Source organism: Zingiber officinale, chromosome 7B, assembly GCF_018446385.1.
Source record: "Zingiber officinale cultivar Zhangliang chromosome 7B, Zo_v1.1, whole genome shotgun sequence".
Lineage (NCBI taxonomy): Eukaryota > Viridiplantae > Streptophyta > Magnoliopsida > Zingiberales > Zingiberaceae > Zingiber > Zingiber officinale.
In genome coordinates this window covers 72,291,730-72,310,608 of record NC_055999.1, presented here as the reverse complement: position 1 = coordinate 72,310,608, position 18,879 = coordinate 72,291,730, and the positions used below count along the sequence as shown (strand labels likewise).

Sequence of the window (18,879 nt, the reverse complement as noted above, 5' to 3'; positions counted from 1 at the left end):
CGGTCCCTATCCCAATCCAAACTATAACCTGGATGAGAATGTGAACCGAGGGAGGGATCGCAGTCAATTACGATCGGATTTCAACCGGAATTCAACTGCATTTGTGGAGCATCTGCTAGGTGCCGAGCTAAGGGTGGAAATGTTATAGAGAATTTGCTTCGCTCATCAATACTCAAGTTTTTTGATTTTATTACAAAATCTTAATTCTCATTCCTATCAACCAAACACAACACACAAGATTTAAAAATAAATTCAATTCTTTTTTCTCATACCCGTGTACCAAACGTCACTCTAATCTTTGATTCACTCTAATAGTTGATTCCTCCTTCATTCATTGGCCTTTTTAGCCCACATGAAACTTTTACACCATGCACGTGTATTTAGTTTGTGCTACTTATAGTCTTGTGAAGGACAAGTACGTTGTTGGATAAGTTGCCGTTTTCAGATTGAGAAATGGTGAGAAAATGCTCTCGTTGTGGTCATTATGGCCACAACTCAAGGACTTGTATCAACACAAGAGACATGGTTGGAGGTGGAGTGAGTTAGGCTATTTGGGGTACAGCTCCAGCTCCATATCCAGAAGAGCTTTAGCCAGCAGTGCCTCTCCATTTACATCTTAATAACTCATCACCTAAAAATCAATGCATTGGAACCATAAGAGTTAGTTAACTGAGTCTTGGTGGACGCTCCAACGAGATAGAAACTTAACCAGTATGCCCAGAAATCATGTAAATGAAGCTTAGCCAGTGTTATTCAATACAAGGTTTTTGTGTTTTTTTTTTATCTTTTTCTTTTTTCTCTTCTTCGATTAATTCATCACTTTCAGAAAAGTGAATGATTGTTTAATTTGGGTAGCTGAAAGTAATACAGTTTGTGAGAGAAGATATTGCTAAGTTAGCTCATTTTTGTCTCTATAATGATATTTGGGGAAGAAAAAGGGCATGGTATTAGTTCAATATCATAAAATCATGTCTATATGAATTCTTACAAGTTTTATTTATTTAATCTTCTTCTATATAAAGGAAGAGAGAGCTCTTCCTCGTGCATTTGTTAATATTATCAATACATGTGAATCACTATAAATTAACTAATATGCCTTGAAATTTTCAATGTGGGAATAAGGTTTCATTCACAATGGAACTTCTTTCCTGGTCCACCTCTTCTCTATTCACATATATCCAACATTAATTATGTAGATTTCAACTTTCACCATTATCTTGTGATCTACCATCAATATTGCAATTTTGAATAAAAGAATTCAAGTATACTTTCACTGCTAAATGATAAAAGATTATATTTTCACTGAACGACTATGCCCAGGATCCTACACCTATAAATTCTAAATCATTTTACAGACTGATGGCAACCAAATTTAATGTGATTTGATCCAGTTTGATGCAGATGTGATTTCAGGTGTACAAATCAAAGAATGTGTACTGCCTGGTTTGGTCTAAATATTAATTCTTCATCCTCAACTAAGCTTTGAATAGTACAAGAGTCATGACTCACATTTCGTTCATTAGTAAACTGTTTCAGGAGTATAAACCATATCTAATCTGCATATGTTATGATAATAATTACTTTTGCTAAATAAAAAACAAAGAGAAACAGATTTTAGACCTTTGCATAACTCAATGTCTAAAGAAATGCCTTCATAATGTTCTTTGGTGAGATAATACTTCCTAATCATTCATATAAAAATGTAAGATTGCATACCTTCATATATGCAATAGATTGCCTTTACTAGATCGAGTGTTTTAATTGTTGTATCCATCTACCGAGCTGGAATTGATGTTGAACTCACTCTCGAGGTCTATACGATTGTCCTTTTCCCCTTTAGAAGAAGGAAAAAATAATTCTTCCGAGAGTTGCTCAATGAGAAAAAGAGGATTCCCAAATTCCCATGCTGGGATATCAATTTTGGTCCCAAGCGTACTATTAATCATTTTACATTATTTAAAAAAAAATGAGGGTAAAGAATGGTTCTTAGCAAGCCTCTGCAGCTAGAAAATAGGGTAAAAAACATGGCGTTTACCAAAATGCAATGAATTCCCATAAGGACAAAATGGAATCAAGGAAATTGAAGGCGTCAATATTGGATATTATCTTCATTTAGTGGATTTAATTATAAGTTGTACATATAAATAAAATCAAACTCATATAAAGTGATCTAATTTAAGATTATTAAGTTTCAAGTTATTGTACGTGGATTTAATGTCCAGAATCTATAGCTCAATCCATTATCATCTATAGGTTGATAATGAATTGATTGCCTATATAAGGGAGAGATCTCCAAGTGATTAAAACATCATATTCATACATCTCTTTGTTTCTTATTGACAAAGAGAATTCGGCATCGTCAACTATAATTCCCTTGGAAAGCTTTTCCTATTGCTTCCGCTTCTTCTTCTTCCTCAGGGATTGGATCTTTCAGATGAGGCTATATGACAAGGATATGACTCTTCAATAAAAATACTTATCACTTTTGTTTAATGCTTCATATTTTCTATGTCATGCTTTCGTTGAAACAAGACCTATGTTGATATTGTATTTCCTATTTAAATTCTTATTTGGTTCCTAAAATTCATGCGGCTTAGGTTTTACAACTTCTATCAATTAGGATTAGAGCCTTCCATTGTTTCTTCAATTTCATGGTTTGTTTTTCGTCGATCTTTGTTTACATGCTAGATTTGGCTTTGTTTAGGGGTATAAATGAACCAAGCCGCTCATGAACTATTTAAAACTTGATTCGATAAAAGCTCGTTTGGACTCGTTTAATGAGGCTCGTTAAGATGAACAAACCAAGTTCAAGCTTCACAATACTCGACTCGTTAGCTCGTGAACATGTTCGTTAGTAAGTTCATGAATCAACTTTTAAATGGGAAAATAATAATTTTGATATTAAATTTATAGATTTTACACTCTATTTATGAAAAAATATAGACAAATATATTATATTTATTTATTAGAATAAAATTATAAATTTTAATAAGAATATTATAATTTCCTCTAAATATATAATTTAGTTTTTAATTAATAATTAAATTTACAATTTATAATTATTAGCTCATTTATGCTCGATAAAAACTCAAATAAGCTTGTGAGCCATGAATATATTCGTTAAATAAAGCTCAAGCTCGGCTCGATTCTAAACGAGTTAAATTCAAACATTTAAGAGTTCGGCTCAGCTCAGCTCGATTACACCCCTAGCCTTTGTTAGTATTTGTTTGTCGAAAAATTTGTGTGAAAAAACCTAGGAAAGGCTTGCTTTCCAAGTTTTTCATGATTGTCACGAAGAACAACAGTAAAACACTGCTATCTTCAAAGAGAACCATTGCATTTGACCTAATTTTAGGTCAAATCGTGATGGCTCAATCGATTGGCCTGATCAGCTAATCGATTACCAAGTCTAAAATTAAGAACAGAACCGAACCGAATTGATTACCCAATCGATTTAGGTGACACCAATGGATTGGTGAATTTCACAAATCGATTAGCACGATTGGATCGAATATGGGATCTATTTTAATCGATTAGGTTAATCGATTTGATGCTATCAATCGATTAGCAATTTTTGTTAATTGATTAACAATTTAAAATCATGATAAATCGATTGGAATCGATCAGTCTAATCAATTAATGTTATCAATCGATTAAGAATTTGATCTAATTGATTGACAATTTTAAGTTGTCACATGATCAATTACTAATCGATTGGAAAAAATTCTATGTAAAAGATTTTTTTTTTTTCATGCATGAGAATGGAATTTAATGACATAAACAATGTTTCATGCATGAGATGGGTAATAAATCAATCCAGATCTTCTGGACCGCAACCCCTGGTCCGCTCCTGGACCAAGGGCGATTCATAGGTGGGATTCTATGGATCCCACTTGTATAGCAGGTGGGATCCATAGAACTCCACCTATGAATGAGCTGGTCCATCCTTTGGACCACATTTTGTGGTCCAGAGGATTCATTCACGTAATAAATGACATTAAATAATGATACATTCAATCATGATGATGATATATATGTCCCCTCGGGGCGGTCTAGTGGCTAGCACATAAGGTGTTGCCACCATAAGGTATAGGGTTCGAATCTCGGTAAAGCCGAGGTAAACACTTCACTTATGTGCTAGTCACTATTCCAAAGGCTAGTAGCTACTAATGATTTACCTCCTCCGTGTTGACCTTGGGACGGGTTGGCGGGGGCGCTCGGGGCGAGCGTATTCACCTTTTACCATGATGATGATATATATGATCTCGTAATCGCATACAGTAGGCTTTCAAATCGGTTGAGGTAATTGATTGTCATAAGACATCAATCGATTAATAATCCTAATTTTTAATGATTAAGGCTGATTAATAAATTATCTGTTTAGTTAATGTTCCTAGGGTTTTCTTAAGTCTATCTACACACGTGTTGCTAAATTGAATTATTGTGTCAGCTTAAAGGAAAACATTTTACGTAGTTTTAGTGCATTTGGTGTAAATAGATATATATCTATGCTAAAAGTAATTGGCTTAAAGTAAACTTACTTTTATGGCATATATATGTTTTCGGGTAACCTACAACTATAAAAAAAAATATTTTGTTCAAATCATGTATAAAATATATTGGCTCAAAAGAAGACATATTATGTGACAGATTAAAGTTGTTGTAAGTTATGGACTAATTTATAACTCATATAAGGTGACAAATATGCACATAATGAGTTAGTCTAAAGGAAAGCTCATTATGTGGCCAATTCAAGTTAGAGATTATCGCTAACAAATTATATTTTAGATTATAAAGTAAAATGCAATGTTGTATTTAATATCTCACAAAAAAACACATTTACATGCATTTAAAATTTTATTTTATACATAACTTTAAATTAAATTGTGAACTTATATAATCTACACTCTTTAATTTTAGTGCAATTTGTTGTTGTCATTATTAATAATATCCTCACACTAACTTGTTCAAATTTTGCTGAGTGGAAAGGGTATATTATCATATTCTTAAACTGCATGGACTTAGACTATACATTGAGATATAATCGTCTTGTACCCCTGACTAGTGCAAGCACTATAGAGAAGAGGCCTGAATTTGAAAAGTGGGAACGATTGAACTGCATGTCTCTAAGTATCATGAGGTTTTCTATTTCGGCACCAATGAAAGGATCTATAGCTGAGGGAGAGGATGCTAGCAGTTTGCTTAGCCAATTAGCAAATTGTTTCGTGGTAAATGAAAAAGTCGAGATTACCACACTTCTTTTGAAGTTGGTAACTACACAGTATCACAATAAAGGAAACATCAGGGAGCTCTATCTACACGGTTCGCTACTTTTAAGATTTTATATAATTCTCAAAAGGAAAAGTGGATATTGAATGAACTTATAACTTAGTGTGTGCAAGAGGAGGAAAGACTGAGACCTGAGACACTTGAAAGTGCTCACCTAGCATCTAGTTCCCAAGGTTCGAGGAAGGAGAGAATGTGGATCAATATAGTAAAGGGAAAGCAAATTGCAAATTCTAGGTGGTTTTGGCCATGAGGAGAAAAAGAAACATGATAAGAAGTCTACTTGTTTCTTTTGCAAGAAGAAAGGTCATATGAAGAAAAACTGCCTCAAGTACGCCAAGTGACGTGTAAAAAAGTGTAAACTAAAGAACACATTTTTCATATTCTATTCCCAATTTACTCTATTCATTCTCACTTCTTTTATCCACTTGTAGATATTCCATTTACTTTTAAGAGCCATAAGATCCATATACAATCCAAGAGTTGACAGGACTACCTGGTAATTAAGATACCATAAACAGATGCAACAAAACATCAAATCTAATGTTATGGTGGCTCTTCAACACTTATTTCTTTACACAACTTGCTACTGAAAAAAAAAGAAGAGAGAGAGATTGCTACTTGAGCCATGCTTGTAGCAATTCATGTGGCAAAAGGCGAAATCGCTCGCTCCCAACGCCCTCATCGCACCCGACCCAAGGTCATCACGAGGAAGGTAAATCACAATATCCTGAGCAAGCATGAGACAGATGGGTTGAGTTGATGCTTGCAGCAATTCAGAACATGACTTATATGAGAAATAATAAATAAATAATTTATCATTGTTCAGCATAGAAACAACTATGATAGCATCACTGAAGGCATAAGATACTTTTAAAGGACAGTATAATATGCTACTGCTCACATGCATAGATATGCAATTGTGTGTCCTTTATGCTGGCATAGCCCATGCCAGACCTAATCTTTGATTCCTCCTTCATCCATTGACCTTTTTAGCCCACATCAAACTTTTAGACCAGACACTAGTATTTAGTTTGAGCTACTTATAGCCTTGTGAAGAACAAGTTGTTGGATAAGTTGAGCCTTGCAGATTGAGAAATGGTGAGAAAATGCTCTTGTTGTGGTAATTATGACCACAACTCAAGGACTTGTATCAGCACAAGAGGCATGGTTGGTGGTGGAGTAATGTTATTTGGGGTACATCTCCAGATCCAGAAGAGCTTTAGCATGCAGTGTCTCTCCATTTATCCTTGTGCCCCTTCAACATCAATATCTTCTCTATGAAGCTACTGAGAAGGTGTCTAATGGCTATTTCTCCTATTGCCTGGAGGGCCGAACACGAATGCAAGAGAGGAAAAAGGGTGAGGCATTATGCAAGAGAGGAAAAAGGGTGAGGCATTATTTCAGTGTCTTGCGAATTCAACTGTCTCAATTCTTGGGCAATGGTGCCCAAAATCAATCTTTTTCTTTGTGATTGATAGGAGTTTTATGGACTGAGGAAGAACACAAACTACTTCTTGTGGGACTTAAGAAACTCATAAAAGGACATTGGAGAGGCATCTCTAGGAACTTTGTTGCCACCGGGACCCCCACACAAGTGGCTAGCCATGCCCAAAAATATTTTCTTTGACAAAACAGCCTTAGCACAACAAACCATAGATCAAGTCTATTTGATGTAGTAATTTTCAACCTGATCCTATCTGAAAATCGGAGATGGCACATTGGGTAAGTGGCTATGGTGTTGACTAGGCGAAGACCTCCGGATTGAATCGAAGACTATGGGCTGGTGCAATAAGCTCTTTGCACACACTTAAACGAGCCAATAGAATTTTAGCGTCAAAAATCAGGAAAGGGGCCCTTAGTGAAGGCCCTCCGATGCTCAAGTCAGTGTCTTGCCCGAGCGAGAAACAAAATAGTAAACAAGATGCACACTTAGAAGAATGGATGTCGTATGCGTGTATGCATGAGCGTACCTTGCCATCAGAGAGGACCCCTTTTATATATCACCTCTACCTCTGCAATTATGAGATGACAGAGAATGTTTGTTGTTAGAAGTTGTTGAATAAGGGAATGCATATGGCTTGGGAGGTGTACAATTACCGTCCAAGGAATCTTCCATTATCCGTGTACCTCCTTTTTTGTAAATGACACTATTAATGAGGTGGTTGAAGAAATATGCTATCATAACTTGTCGATTGAGGGTGAGCGTGGAATTACCTTTGGAGAAGGTTCCATTGAATGCTCATATACCAATGAAGGAATATTCTCTGACAGATGATTGTTATTTTCTAACTGGTTATTGTGATTCTCTGACAATATTGTCCTCTGAATATATCTCGGTCGGGCACTTATCCGACCGGGTGTGTATTATAGCGGCAAACTAATGAGCGAAGCATGGAGTTCTACTAGAATGCTCTCTAGTATTTGGAGTGAAAGGTTGGACTAGCAAAACTTGGACGAATATATTTCTGATCGGTATTATGACAGGATAGTTCTCTAGTATACCCGAGCGTACCAAGGTCAGTTATATGCTAAGTACTTTCGTGCCAGAGTTTCACACTAGGCTCCTCAGGCTCGACTGGCTCTAAGGCCAGTCATCCTCATCCTTATAGTCGGGGTCTTAGCGTTGGGTGAGGAGCTAAGCCCAACCAAGAATGACTCTCTGACTACCGCCTCACATTGACTTTGACTACCCTTTCATCTTGACTTTATCCTCCACGTCACCCCGTGGTTTGCCTTTTAACAACCTATATCACTAGCCTCCCCTTCATGTCTAGTCAAAGGAAGCTAATAGCCGATTGACTGGACCCAGTTTTTACTTTGGCCAGATCATCCTCCTTGTTAGTCCAACCAAATGAAAACCCGCCCATGGATGTCGAGTCAACCGAGCAAATATATTTTCGCTCACCTACCAATGTAATACTTAACTACACTTTGAAAAAATGTGTGTCAAAAGATTGAGGCATTTAGTGGTGTGCCACTAATATGGGGGAGGGCGCTTTTCAGAATAATGATTCATCTGTCTCTCTTATCATAAATGCCCTTTTATGGGCAAGTATCACGTGTCCCACTAACACATTCTCTGAAGCGACCGCTAATGCACGCCTTTTCATAAGGACCAACGACACTACTCCCTTTGCTAATTGTCAATCAACGGTCAGTAAGGGGCATGCTGTTTGGATCAAACGGACATGGTGGGACTAGGTCCTATAACCTATGTTCAAAAACCCTAAGCGACAAAGAAGTGCATCACTTTGCGCTCCATCTTCTCCGACGATTTCCTTTGACCAACCTATTCCTCTTTCGATCTCTGATCTTATTCAGTAAGTCCTCCCCCAAACCTTTCACTATCTTTCTTGTGTTCTCATGGCCCAGGAATCTGTTACACTTGGTATACCTTTACCGGCTTGAATTTTGATAATCATGATCGATATGCTCTTTGCCTACAATACGAAATCCCTAAGAGCTATCGTATTTGCCTCCCCACCTCTCAGAATTATCCCCATCACCCCCCTGATGTGTGTAGATTTTATGATCATTTATACATGTTTTGACGTACATTCACTTACTTTATTCACGTATATTCTGTGCATGTTCACCTCTCTTAGCATATATTCAGCATAAATACTCTTTTGTTCGGAGATCTGCTTTTTGTTTGATTTTGTGTTGATAGGGATAACTTTCGGAGAAAAAACAACGATTGTCGACGTACCGAAATAAGGCAGAGAACACGACCGTACAACCTTGGACGACCGTGTGGCCAAACAGAGGAAGAACATGGCATGACCGTGCAACTCTTGTACGGCCGTGCGACCAAACAAATGTGGATCTTTGCATGGCCGTGCAAACTTGCACCGTCGTGCCCCCCCCACGATTAGCATCCAAGCAATGCACGACCGTGCAATCCTACACGACCGTGCCCCAGGAGCAAAGCCCTAGATCCACACGGCCATGCCAATTGGCACGACCTTGCAGCATGGCCAGAGGCAGAAGAAGGCACGATCGTGCCACCTCTGCACAGCCGTGCCGCGGCACCCGTGACCTAATCTATATAAGGGTCAAGAACCCTATTCGAGGGGCATCTTTGGTTCGAGACTTCATTCCTCTCCTTGGGAAAGGGCTCTCCCCTTTGGGGAATACCCTAGAGCTTCATCCACCGTCATCCCTTGACGTTCCGTCCATCTCCAGAGCAAGGAGGCATCCCCAAGATATCGGAAACCTCGGCAAGCATATCTTCTTCCCCTTCTTCTCACATCAAGGGTTGTAAGTATGCTTTACTTTATGTTTTGGGGTTGTTCTTCCCTCACAATGGAGTAGAGATCCTCTTCTAGGATTAGGAAGTATTTGTAATGTGATGGAGATGTAGAACTATGTAGATTCGGCATATTTCTATTCAATGACTTGTTCATGATGAATTGTGTGTATGACATATTTATATTTCTTTGCATGCTTTGTTGATTGATGTGAAGGATTGTTAATCACACAAAGGGGATACCCTAGAACGTATTGACCAAGGTGCCCTAGTGACAGGGGTAACCCTTTCCGGGCGTCTAGGACGTTCCCTTAAAAGGAAAAACAATCTCTTAGGAATTGTTTCTCTCGTAGAAAGAGTGCTCTAGATCGTATACCTGAGGGGCCCTAGTGACAAGGGTAACCCGTTCACAGACGTCTAGGACATTCTCTTGAAAGGAGAGGCAATTCCTCCATAAGGAAGTAGGAAATCGTACCAAATCTCTACCTTTATCTTTATTGTTATTTAATAGACATGTATTCTTGTGATCTACCGAGGCACCCTCGTGACAGGGTTTAACCGTTACAGGATTTCACAGGAATCGTCTCTATTCAATACTTAGGGATATTGACCAATTTAACTTCCTGCAAGAGCATGGACATAGATGGTAGAAACTAAGCAATCTATGTGATATATCCTAGCATTATAATGAAATCGAAATCCTAGAATCCACCTCCCAAAGCTCATTCCCTCCAAGATCAATTCTCTCTCTCTCCTCTCTCTTCGTCTCAACCTTCTTTCCCTCTCTTTAATCACACTCGTTAGTTCGTAAGCGTCAAAGCCAACTTTCGACCGTCTAGATAATTTACTTTGTGACATCTCTAGTGCCTAATCAACAGTCCCTGTGATTCAACAATCTTATATATTACTGACGACGAATCCGTGCACTTGCGGAATCATAACAAGTTTTTGGCACCATTGTCGAGGACTGTTCGCATTAACATTAATAGATTAGCAATTTAGTGTATCTAGACTTGTGAATAGTTTTTGCTTTTCCATTTTCATAATTCAAAAAAAAATTCTATATTTTCTTTCTTGTTTTTAAATTCTACATTTATTTTTCTTATCAATTTAAATTCTGCATTTTGTTTCTTATTTTTTTTTCATATAGCATTTTATTTCTTATCTTTAATTCTTCATTTTTATTTTTACTCAATTTTTTTTTCTTGAGCACTAACATGTTAAGAAGGCCCTTAAGAGATTTCTCGGCACCTATTTCTGCAAGGTTTATGTCTCCCATTGTGTAGCCTCATATTGAAGAAGAAAATTTCCAACTAGACCCAGAGTTGATTTTCATGATACAAGGTCAGAAATTTGGAGAAGAAGTATCAGAAAGTCCTTATCTACATTTTGAGACATTTCTAGAGCTTTGTGATATGGTGAATTGTGAAGGAGTGTCAGCAGATGCAGTTCGGTTGATGGCGTTTCTTTTTAGTATCAAGGATAAAGTAAGGACTTGGTTATATTCTCTCTATCCTCAAAGCATCACAAGTTGAGAACAATTGGAGGAGCAATTTCTGTATCATTTTTTCCCTCGGAGTAGAACAATTTATATGAGGAATTGCATCACAAATTTTGCTCAGGCATATGAAGAATCATTATTTGAAGCATGAGATAGATTCAAGAGTCTACAAAGACAGTGCCCTCATCATGGTTTGGAGAAATGGCTGACCTTGTACATATTCTATAGGGGAATTTCTTTCTCAGATAAGTCTTTGTTAGATTCATCAGCTGGAGGTTCTTTTATGGACAAGAGTGTAGATGAAGCATATTCATTAATTGATCAAGTAGCATTGAACCTCCATGAATGGTCATGCAAAAGTTGGATGGAATCTCCCTCAGAAATTCAAGAAGTCCAAGCCATAAATGTAAGAGAACCTGTCAAACAAAATGCAGTTCAACCACCCAAGAATGTTCAAATTCACAAGTCACAAAATGAGGAGTTCAAACATTTGGGGGAAAAGATTAATAGCATAGTTTCAAAATGGTTCAAGGAAGACCTTCCTCCTACACAGACAAGATCTAGTGTAAATGATAATAATTTTAAGTTGAGAAGTGACAAGAATCATGAAGAACTACTGAAGAAGGATTTGTTTAGAATTGAGGAGAAGAACAATAGAAGACCTCAAGAACTCAGTTTCATTACTCCAGGAAGTTTCCAAAGGCTACAAGTACCTTTTCCTCAACAATTGATCACACCTACACTAGATAAGCAAGTTGGACCTCCTCTGCAAGCTCAAAGGGAACATGGAAAAAAGGAAGTACCTTTCCCAAGACCTTCACTAAAAGTTCCTTTTCCATAAAGGCTAGTGAGGGTCAATGAAGATGAAGGCGTTGACAAATTCTGTGACACAAATATGGTTGAGTGTAGATTTCTAGATGTATATGAAGATGAGGACTCTTTAGATGAGGAGTGTGATGATAATGCAGTGGATAACAAATTTTCAAATCTACCTTCTGGGTTTACAGGGTGTTATGATTAAATTGAATTTTCAGATGATGAATGTGATGTGGTAGATCAACTTAAAACTGCAAATGAAGTTAGTGATCCTCCTATAGATGATTCTCCCACTAAGGATATTGATGTTGGTTTATTTTTTGATGCTTGTGTTGATGATGATGTTATGAAAGGAAGTGTAGGGAGCTATGTTGTGGAAGCAGAATCTCAAAAATCACCTCCTTTATCCACACAACCTTCTGAGATTATGAGAGTTGCAAGGGTTGAGCATGTTGTGGACCAATGTGTAGAGACTTGTGAAATAGAAGCAAAGCCCCAAGAATCACCACTTTTAGAGGCACCACCACTTGAGTCAGAGCTAGAGCCAATACAAGATTCAGAAGTCACATCCACATGTTTAGAACTTTCAGGTATCTCTCAGCAAAGCAAGGTTAGTATCTTTTGTGATCTTTTGGAAAATTTCATAGATGTATCAATAGTAGATTTTATTGGATGTGATTCAATTTGTGATACATACTCAGTTCATCTTAATAAGGTTCTAGTTCTATCTAATATAGCATGCTTGGGAGAGGTATATTTTTTATTTTGGGTGTGCATATTTTCATAGGGCCTATATTTGGAAGCTTAGACTGAACCGTCTTCGACCGCCTGAAAGAACTTCAAAGAAGACGAAGATGGAGAGAGTTATATTTTACTCTGTAGCTTCTTTGATGAAAGCTCTCTCCATAATAAGAGCCCTTTGTAGGGGGGTGTTGAAATATCTTACCCCTCCAAAAGCGAGATTTCGTTGAATCTAATGAGGTGGTCGAGCTAATGACCTTAAACAAGCGCTTCTTGGGAGGCAATCCAAGTTTTTTCTTATTTTATTTATGTATTTAGTTATCTCTTGTTTTCATTTCTTTCCTCATAATAAGCATGTATCCTCTACTTAATTTTTGTTGTCAATTTTTTTTATAGGACTCAAAGATTAGGAGGAGTGCAATTACATGATGGAGAAGTTAATAACATGGGCATTTGGCACACATCATTTGGTAACTTCTCTTAATTTTAATCTCCTCCACATTATTTTTAGTTTTCATTGGGACCATGAAAAGTTTAAGTCTGGAGGGATGCATTAGATGCATTTGGTTTAGTTTAGTTTTTGCTTATTTCTTTTGCATAATAAATTTTTCCTAGTTGTATCATTCATCACATCATGATTGTTTGTTCCTTAATGCAAAATACTAGCACGTTTCATCTAGATATTTATGTTGTGTGATTTGGTATGCTAGTATGCCTATTGATCTTTATTTTCCTATCCATAGTAGCATGAAGTAAGAATTGTTATTACTAGAAGAATTTGAATGTTGACTTAGTTTTAGGATCTCTTCACATTATGCTTGACTTTGATGGTAGATATTTTTGAAAATAGTCATGATTCATAGAACCGGACTAGTACTCTTGCTTCTATGGTGACCTCTCAACTACATTTTGGTTACTGGATAAACTCATATCATGTAAGCTCATTTGGAAAAATCAATCCCAAAAAAAAATAATAAAAAAAAATGAAAGTTTGTTCAAGTTTGATACTTTGCAAAAAATAAAAAAAAAGAAGGAAAAAAATAATGGATAAAAAAATAGTTATCGTGAGTGGAAACTAGCAATTCACCCCTTTGAGACCGAGTTATGTTATTGGGGAAATGAATGCAATGTTTCTCTTGATACTGAGTATTCCTTTGAGACCCTGTATAGATGATGCATAACATTTTTGAGGGGAACGAACCTTGTGTTGGTGCGGGAAGCATCCGACATTCGAACCAGTGTTTTGATAATGACAAAGGATTCAAAGTTAAGGTTATGTGTAATCTAACAGTTTGAATGAACTTGCAGGAAAGTCCTAAGTATACTTAGGCAAAAGTCCTAACTAAGGTTAGGCAAGTGAAAACCCTAGGGGTTGGTAACCCTAGGTCATAGGGGATCGTAACCCTATGCGGAAAGTCTTGGTGGGTCGAGGGCTTCAGGCAAAAGTCCTAGGGGGTGGTAACCCTAGGTGGAAAGTCCTGGTGTCGTGAACCAGGTGGAAGACTAGACGGGTCGGGGAGCGGGCGTCCAGCAGAAAGTCCGGAAGCATCGAGCACTGAGCAAAAGTCCAGTCGATCTGGAGGATCGCACTGGCAACAGGTAACTCTCCTGAGAGGAGTAGGTGAGGACGCATTTCCCACAGAGATAACAATAGGCGTCGGATCGACCTAGGATTTTCGGTTGGAAATCTGAAGTCAAACTCGGACAGTCCAGAGACTGTCAAACACCTTTCTTATAATATTTATGTGTGCTAACCTTGTCTTGCAGGGTATATGTGTATTTTGTGGACTAACACATTGTGCAGGGACAAAAGAGCACACTTCACCTCGGATGAACAGTGTCCAAGGCGCCTCCATGGAGCTTGGAGGCGCCTCGGGTGCAAGCCGAAGCCAGCTGTGCAGAGGAGATGGAGGCGCCTTCATGGGGACTGAAGGCGCCTTGGACCGCGGCTTGGGGGCACCTTGGAGTGGCGTTGAAGGCGCCTTTAGGTGGATAACGAGCAGCTGTCAAGGCCTGATCAACAGAGGCTGAGTCTGGATTAAACCTTGGGTTGGAGGCGCCTTGGAGCTTAATGGAGGCGCCTGGAACACCCTTTATAAGGGGGTTTCGACCAACAGTCTAGAACATCACCTTCTAAGCGATCCTTTTGCGACAAGCTGCCAATAAGAAGTTCCCGAAGTGCTGTAGCAACATCCCGACGACCCAAAACTCCAGATTTGATATTCTTGTTGTCGGTATTGCTTTCTTTATAGTTTAAATTGTAATTAGTTTGTAATAACTATTTGAACTTATAGTTGTTGCCCACTGGAAGCGATCAACAATCGCGGGCCTTGGAGTAGGAGTCGCCACAGGCTTTGAACCAAGTAACTCCTCATAAAGGTAGATCCGCTACCTTAGCGGCCCCCCTAGTGCCGGCCCCACGGATATGGAGGGAGGTTCATGCAGGTACACAGGCCATAGGCGCATGGCGGGGTAAACCCCAGGTCGTCAGTTCCTGAGAATCGACCCCTGACCATTACGCCAGAGATACCATGCGCCCACCATCTGCGCTACGCCCTGGGGGCAACCAAGTAACTCCTCATGTCTTTGTGTGTGATTGTCCTTTTAATTTCCGTTGTGTTTATCACTCGTGTTTTAAATCGATCAAAATAGCCACGAGCATTATTCACCCCCCTCCTCTAGCGCTTCTCGATCCAACAATTGACATCAGAGCTGGGTCGCTTTGATTTAGTGCAAGCACCAATCAAGCATTTTTTGTGGTTATTTTCAGTTTTACAGAGTCAATTAGAATTAGCTTAATAGCTACATTCTAATTCTTTTTACGAATCAATTTTTGCTCGTAATTGGTGCAACACCACTCGAGCTCGTTATTTTAACTTTTTTAGTCTTGGGACATTTTTTGTGTGTTTTGTATTTGCATATTAATTAAATGGCCCGGCAAGAGGGATACAGTACCGTTCGTCCCCCGCTCTTCTCCGGAGAAGATTTCGGGTACTGGAAAGGACGGATGGAAACTTTCCTAAAAATCCAGTTCGAGACGTGGATGATCGTCAAGATTGGATTACAACTGCCAACCGGCGAAAACGGCAAGCCTACACCCTGCGAAAACTGGGAACCAACTCTAATCAAGAAGGTGGAAGCCAATGCCAGAGCCACTTGCACCCTCCAGTGTGGCCTGACCAAGGAGGAGCTCAACAGAGTTGGACCGTTCTCCAGTGCAAAAGAGCTATGGGAGAAGCTGATCGAACTCCACGATGACACCTCCGACACCAAGGTAAGCAAAAGAGATCTGTTATTTAATAAATTATATAATCTAAAAATACAGGAAGGAGAGACAGCAAGTCAACTCCACGCACGGATTCAAGACATTCTCAACTCCCTCCACGCGATCGGGTAAAAGGTCGAGAACATAGACATGATAAGGTACGCTCTCAATGCGCTTCCGAGGAGTACATTGTAGGCATCAATGGTAGATGCTTACAAAGTCTCCAAGGACTTATCTTCCATTAGACTAGATGAGTTGTTTTCTGAATTTGAACTACATGAGCAAACTAATGCACAGCCAACCGAGAAGGGCATTGCTTTGATTGCAGGTACAAGCAAAACACGGCGAAGAACCAAACTAGAGTTGGAAGAAGAACCCGACTTAGACGATGAAGACGACGAACTAACAACAGAACTTGTGAACCTTGTGAAGAAACTGTACAACAAAAAGAAGGGCTTCAACAAGAGAGACCTAAAGAAGGCAGTACAATCCAAGGAGAGTGAACCAAACTCAAAAGTCAAGTTCGAGGTAATTTGCTATGGGTGCAATCAGAAGGGGCATATCAAGGCCAACTGCCCAAATCAAAAGGAAGCAAAGAAGCAGAGAAAGAAGAAGGTGCTGAAAGTAACTTTTGAGGAATCTTCAGAAGAAGATACTGACGACGAGCTCAACCAGACGTGCCTCCTCGCACTAATGGCCCAGGATCAAATCAACGTGTCCGAGAGCGAGAGCGAATCAGAAGCTGAATTAGAAAGAAGCCACGGATCCGTATCCGTTTCCGAAGGGCCTGACTCCACTATAAGTATTTTGCGGTTAAATAATTTAGTTAATTATTTATTACGCAAATTAGCAAAATCAAACATTCGAGTCAAATCACTTCTAAAGGAAATAACGATCCTTAAAGAAGTGGCTAACTCTAAAACCTTGCCTGACCCAGTTCAGACTGGAAATTTAACTAAAGTCCAAAGGCTTGAGGAAAAAATTCTAGTCTGAAAACTCAGGTCAAGGATTTGGAGAAGACCTTAGAATGGTTTTCTTTGGGGTCCAAGAACCTTGACCTGATTCTTGGGACACAAAGAGCCGTTTACAATAGAACTGGACTAGGTTTCAAAACCAAAAGGAAATATCGTTCCTATCTATCCTTAGTCAACAGACCAAATAGTAAACTAATCCAAGCATGGATACCCAAGTCCAATTTGGACAATCAAGTTGGACTTGGTTAATATTGGGTCCCCAAGGATCAAGTACATTACCTTGATAAACCTTATCGAGGCTATGATCTAGGGGGAGAAAAAAAATTATCTTAACAAAATAATTAAATAAATAAATAAAAATGATCTTAATAAATAAATAATTAAATAAATAAATAAATAATTTCTTAACAAATAAATAATTAAATAAATAAATAAAAATTATCTTAACAAATAAATAATTAATTAAAATTACCTTAATAAATAAATAAAAATTATCTTAGCAAATAAATTTAAAGGAATATAATTCAAAATTAAAACTTTAAAAACAAGTTAAAGGGAAAATCAATAATGGAGGCTCCAGAATAGCTGACACCTCCAAAAGGAATCTACCCGACAGGGTAACCAAACGCAACCTACCAGGCAAGGTAATTAGGGCTAGAATAAACCCACAGTACTGGTGAAGTATTGGATGATAGTACGTTAGGAAAGCTTAGTCTATGCATGTCTAGGAAGATATGACTTTGACCTGGTGCATTTGGCTAAGTGGAACTGACCGAAGCTACCCTTTATGGATCCTAACTAGTTAGACCAAGGTTTTTACTAAGTTCAGTGGATAGGACTATTTGGAAAACCTCGAAGGCATGGTTACTTTAATGATGTCCAAGTGACTCACCATAGCCCAGAAGTTTATCCAAAGAATGTCTATTTGTTGAGCCCAAAGCTAAACCTAAATCTAACATAAAGGTAAACCAAACTCTATAATTGAACATAATTCATCTCACAAAATTATAGGATCCCCTGATTGAAAAACTTAGATCGGGTGAGATGATTAAGAATTAAAATTGAAATTAAATTGAAAATAAATTAATTCAATTCAATTCAATTAAATTAAAAATTGTTTAAATTAATACTTTTTAAATTTAATTAATCTAATATTTTTTTAATTAACTTAAAACTTTTTCAAATCAACTTAAAATTTTCAAATAACTTAAATTAAATCAAATTTAATTAACTTAAATATTTTTCAAAATTTAATTAACTTAATATTTTTCAAATTTAATTAACTTAATATTTTTCAAAATTAAGTAACCTAAAAATTTTTCAAAATAAATTAACTGAATTATTATTTTCAAAATGTTCATCATTCAAAAAAAAAAAAAGGTTTAAGGCCTGTCTGAGCCGCCTCCCACACAAGGGAGGCGCCCTCGTCAGCGGCGGGAAAACTCCCGCCAACTCCGTTTAAGGCGCCTTAACACGCATACAAGGCGCCTCGAAGAACCGGTTTAAGGCGCCTTACCATGTATATAAGACGCCTTAAACCCGAAGTTTTCTCACCGAACAGAAAGACTTCTGTTCGTTTTTTGCCAAATTTCTCCACAAGTTTCTCGTGCTGATTTCGCCTCTAATCCATCAACCAAGGCGCCTTCAACCCAACACTTCCCTTTCTACACCTAGCAATGCCTCCCAGGTATACTCTAAACTACTCTTAATCATCTCCTACATGATTGTAATGCTAGTTTTGCTATTTTTTTTTGTATATTGTCAAAAATAGGAAATGTCGCAATGTTGATCCTACTCCGGCTAGAACTCCATCCACGGATCTCAGATTCCCCTCAGAACAGCATAGGATTAACTTTGCTAGATACACATTTGAACCCATTAAACCTTGATATCTAAGAAGATCATTTTTTGATCAGGATTAACTTTGCAGTAAATCATGATTTATGTGCACAGTTCTATCACAACCTCAAGAAGGTTGATGATAGTACCTATTCTACCAGAGTTGGTGGGAAAGACATCCAGTTTACCCCTTCACTCATCCGCA

General features: G+C 38.0%; 1 non-coding gene across 1 annotated transcript; it reads right to left on the bottom strand.

Annotated features, from left to right (window-relative positions):
- Window positions 1–11,128: 11,128 nt before the first annotated feature.
- LOC122007452 lies at window positions 11,129–11,234 on the bottom strand. Its single transcript, XR_006118949.1, has one exon. It is a non-coding gene; the product is annotated as a small nucleolar RNA R71 (small nucleolar RNA).
- Between the last annotated feature and the right edge of the window lie 7,645 nt (window positions 11,235–18,879).